We start from the raw sequence: 5,453 nt of genomic DNA, 5'->3' as shown, positions 1-5,453 counted from the left end.
GCGGCTTCTTAGACAAGGCGTGGTCACTACACTTGCCCAGGAAAGGTGGCTAGAGTGCCAGAAATGCTGATCTGATGCTGTGGCAGAGTCCCTTTTAACCTGGCGTCACCATAACTCTATTAGATGGAGACTGGGAACTCTCAGGGAGTCTGGTTTTCCTACAGATATCACCAGGCCCTCCAGAAGGCCCAGCTGACCTGTGTTCTACCCAGCCCTGAGCTGGCAGCTGTTGGTTCTACCGAGACAGCAACTATTAACACAGAGAAAGCCAGGCTCGTGGCTCCAACTTCGTCTGTGCTTTTAATTTGGCGCATGCTTACTAGGGTCACAAAAGCCTCACACCTGAAGCACCTTCTGGCCCTTGGGAAGAGGGATCACCTCCATTCTGGGAGGTAGGAATCACTTCATCATGCCACAGTGGGGTGTAGCTAGAGTTTTCCTGCCTTGCCCACAGTCAGGACAAATCTCTCTCACCCGCCAGTCCCACAGCCGCTCAGACCCAACCAAGTAAACACAGAGACTTATATTACTTACAAACTGTATGGCCGTGGCAGGCTTCTTGCTAACTGTTCTTATAGCTAAAATTAATCCATTTCCATAAGTCTATACCTTGCCACGTGGCTGGTGGCTTACCTGCGTCTTTGCATGCTGCTGGTCATGGCGGCGGCAGCTGGCAGTGTCTCTCCTGCCTCAGCCTTCTGCTTCCCAGAATTCTCCTCTCTCCTTGTCCCACCTACTTCCTGCCTGGCCACTGGCCAATCAGTGTTTTATTTATTGACCAATCAGAGCAATTTGACATACAGACCATCCCCCAGCAGTGGGGCTTTTTCCAGGAGTGTGAGTGTCAGGGGCGGGTGCGGTGGACTGTTGGGACCTCTACTGGTGTCACCCTGGCTAGGTCAGTCTTGCTTGGCTAATGGCGGCCCATTCAGTTCCCTCCCCCTCCTTGTTTTTCTTAAGCATGACAAAGTAGCTTCTCTTGTTTGTACAACTATGTCATTCTGTAGAAGTTAAAATTGAAAACAAAATTTCATGGAGTTCTAGGATGAAAGATTAGAAGCTAGAGGGGAAAAGGGGGCTGACTGGGGGATGGAATGGGGATATACTCACACTTCCCAGTCAGAGGAGGTGGGAGACTTGGGTGTGAGGCAGCATGGTCACATACTCACTGTGGTTATGATGACTCCTGGGAGCAGAAGGCTGGAGACTGAAGCCACAGGAGGAGATCAACCTGACATAGTTTGAAGTTCACATGCAACAGGTTTATTATTGTTTGAAAATGCACTAATAGGTTAGTGTTGAAAAAACAACGTCCAGATGTTAATTTGTGCTGTAGTAAACACGGATAGATAGAAATCTCCTGGGGTCCTCAATGATTGTTAACAGGATAAAGGAGCCAGAGAACAAAGCTTACGTTCATGAGTGTGATTAATCTTGTGCTGAGTGACTTCATGTGATCATTTCACACTCACTTGATGCTATGTTTATAGGACAGAGAATGATGGAGACAGAGTTTAAATGTCATGCTTTATGGTGGTTTTATTAGCATATATTAATTGTGAATGATAGGTTTCATGATGACATTTTCATGTGAGTATGTAACCGATCATTCTTATCCTCTCTTGTCCCCTTCCACTTATGCTGATCCCCTTCCTCTTTCCAGCCAGTCACCTTCTCCCTTTGTGTCTTTTTTTTGACACCCAAGTTGTTTCATTAGGCTTGCTTACAGGAGCATGGGTGAGGGGTCAAATACCACTTGTGGTAGTTTGAATGTAATGGCCCCCCATAATCTCATAGGGAGTGGCACTATTAGGTGGTGTGGCTTCGTTGGAGTGGGTGTGACCTTGTTAGAGGAAGTGTGTCATTGTGGGGGCGGGCTTTGAAGTTTCCTATGCCAGGATACTGCCCAGTGTGTCAGTCGACTTCCTGTTACCTGCAAGATGTAGCACTCCGAGCTCCAGCACTCTATCTGCCTGCACGCTGCCATGCCCCCTGTTAGGATGATAATGGACTGAACCTTTGAAACTGTAAGCGAGCCACCACAATGGAATGTTTTCTTTATAGAGTTGCTGTGAGCTGGGCCCCACTGCCCACCTTTAATCCTAGCGCTGGGGAGGCAGAGGCAGGCGGATCTCTGTGAGTTCGAGGCCAGCCTGGTCTACAGAGTTTGTTTCAGGACAGCCAGGGCTGCACAGAGAAACCCTGCCTCAAAACACCGAGAAGAAAAAGGTTGCAGTGTTCATGTTACCTCTTCACAGCAATGAAAACCCTAAGACTCCACTCTTGGTAGTGTCTTCTCTTTTTGTTAAATGGGTGATATTGTCAAGCTCCTGGGCTTCTTACCAATATTAGAATTCCCACTGTGTGTGGGAAACTTCGCACAACATGACTTCACTCAACTCTTGATATGTTTGGTTCTTTATCTTCTTGCTGGTGTATAGATATCTTGGATGTGCTGATTCAGTGGAGCCCTCTCTCATAGCTTTGATAGCTCCTACCTATGTGCTGTATGAATTTTTTTAAAGATTTATTTATTTATTATGTTTACAGTGTTCTGTTTGCATGTATCCCTGCAGGCCAGAAGAGGGAGCCAGATCTTATTACAGATGGTTGTGAGCCACCATGTGGGTGCTGGGAATTGAACTCAGGACCTCTGAGCCAGTGCTCTAAACCTCCAAGCCATCTCTCCAGCCCTGCTGTATGAATTTTTAAAATCAGCATACAAAGTAGGGGGTTCATCATAGTGCTGATGCTCCTCCCTCTCCTCCGCTCTGCTAGTCTCCCTCCTTCCCATAATAGCCCCCATCTACTACCCTCTTTCCCCTTGAGACCTCTTCCCCCACCTCATGGTCGTCTTTCTAGTTTTATGACCACTGCCCACCCACCCACATCCACATTTATACATAAAAATTAAATGTGGGATCTGTATAAGAGAGAAAACACTCAGTATTTATGTTTCTGAGTCTGGGTTACTTCGCTTACAATCATGATTTCCTGTTCCACCCATTTTCCTGAAAATGTCCCAGTTTCCTTTTCTTTGAGGCTGAGTAGAATTCCATTGTATCTATAGACCATATTTCCTTCTCGTTTGTGTGTATGAGTGGGGAGGTGTTCATGTTCAGGTATGTAGTGCATGTGTGTGCACGTAGAAACCAGGGGTCAACCTCAGGTGTTGCTCTCAGGAGCCAGGCCCAGAACCAGGACTCCAAGGTGGCTCACCCCTGGCTCTGGGTCTGGGTGGTAGCTGGGTTGGTCTTTGGGGATTCTCTTTTCCCTTCTTCTCCCATGTCCACCTTCCCCTCGTCTCTTCCTGCTTTCATGTCACCTGGGATCTTTTCCCTACCCCACTTTTTCTAACATCCCTTGTTCCTTTTGGTCTTCTATCTGTTTTCATAGCCTGTGTTCATCCCATATCCCTTTATTTACATACATGTGTACATACATATATACAAGCAAGTTAGGGTCTGCATATGAGAGAAAAATGTGATTTTTTTCTATTTCTGAGTCTGACTCATCTCAGTTAATATAATATTTTCTAGATCCATCCATTTGGGGTATTTTTCTTAATGCTCCTTAAGTCTGTAACATAACACATGAGTAACAACTATTGTTTTGATGTGAACACATGATGAAGCCTGCTGTGGAATATTTCTAACAGCTAGACTGACAGTTCTTAGTGACGCTGGCTGTCCTAAAGCTTTCCTGGAACCTCAGTGACATTAAGTGCTGTGTTCCTAGGCAGAGATTACGGAAGTCTTTAGTGCCTTCAGAATCCGTGCTCACAACCTCCTCAGTTCTCCTCTACTGGACAATCAACCCCTAAATCCCATCACTACCTCTTCTCTTTTCTATTCTTTTTAGACCCACCTAAAACCCCTCTGAGCACATCCTGGCTTTGATATCTGGGATTTGGGGGCAGTCTGTGCACTGTTGGGACTGGAAACCCAGTTAACACCATTTGTGTTTGCCTTAGCTACCAGGGAAAGGAGCCCGGAGAAACAACCCATGTGTGTTATTTTGTCTTGTTCAAAAGCCATGGTTAGGAATAATAGAAATCTGAGTCGTTGGTGAGTTGGCCGGATAGCAGAGTATGATGCTCCGCTGAATAAACAGACCTGTCTCTTTGTTGATGCGATTTCTTCACACAGATGCCTTTTAAAAGCTTTGTATTAGAAAATTTAAATCCCCTGCCCCACCCTCGTGCTTCGTGTGTGTGTGTGTGTGTGTGTGTGTGTGTGTGTGTGTGTGTGTGTGTGTGTGGCTTTCCCGTCTACCTTGTTGAGACAGTCTCGCATTTGCCACTGTGACCACAAGGCTAGCTGGCCTTGGAGCTTCCCGGGATTTCCCCATCTCCCTTCCATCTCTATTGCGGCAGTGGGGTTAGAGACATGTCCTTCCATGGCCATCTTTGTGTGGGTTCTGGGGCTCTGAACTCGGGTCTTCACCCTTTAACGGCAAGCACTTTCTCCACCCAGCCACCTCTCAAGCTTTAAAAGGCTTTGTATTTTAATGATATCTAATGGACAACTTATGGACGTGAACTGGTAGAGTATTGTTTAATGGGAACTCCAGATGCGGCTGGAGGGTGTGTCCTTAACTCATGGGTATGTGGGCCTGGGGACATAATAGCTCAGTTGGTGGAGCACTTGCCCAGCGTGGGTGACACCATGGCTTTGATCCGCAGTACTGATTACTCTGCTGTGTCAGGGAAGGGCTGTTAATCCCAGCACTCAGGACGCAGAGGCAGAAGGACCAGAAGTTGAAGATCATTTTCAGTTATGTCAGGAGCTTGGGCTACATGAAATGAAAGCAAAGCCGTGTGCTATCCTTAGGGAAACCATCCCCATATGCAGTCATGGAAGATGTGAGCTAGAGACCTATATAAGAGCCTGTGTGGTGATATTTTATTTGTATGTTAGTAAATAAAGTTTGCCCCGGGGCTGGCGAAATGGCTCAGAGGTTAAGAGCACTGGATGCTTTTCCAGAGGTCCTGAGTTCAATTCCCAGCAACCACATGGTGGTTCACAACTACCTATGAGATCTGGTGCCCTCTTCTGGCCTGCAGGCAACATGCAGGCAGAACACTGTATACATAATAAATAAACTTTTAAAAAAAATAAAATGAAGTTTGTCTGGAGATCAGAGGTTATAGCCAGCCATAAACAAGTCAGGCGGTGGTAACACGTGCCCTTAATCCAATCATATGGCAGGCAGAGTCTCTGTGTGTTCAAGAACACAGCCAAGCGTGGTGACACATGCCTTTAATCCCAGTACCAACCATAGAGACCTGGAGGTCTGTATAGACAGGCAGTGACAAGGAAGTGATGTGGCTGGGCTTAGAGCCAATGAGAAGGCAGAACAACAAGGCAATAAAGGTGCAGGTTAGACAGGAAGAAGCTGGTTCGGTTCTCTTGGGAAGCGATGGCGGTATGGTGAGCTAAGGTTAGTTGGTG

The sequence above is a fragment of the Peromyscus leucopus genome, chromosome 14 (assembly GCF_004664715.2).
Source record: "Peromyscus leucopus breed LL Stock chromosome 14, UCI_PerLeu_2.1, whole genome shotgun sequence".
NCBI classification, from domain to species: domain Eukaryota; kingdom Metazoa; phylum Chordata; class Mammalia; order Rodentia; family Cricetidae; genus Peromyscus; species Peromyscus leucopus.
This window is presented reverse-complemented; position numbering follows the sequence as displayed.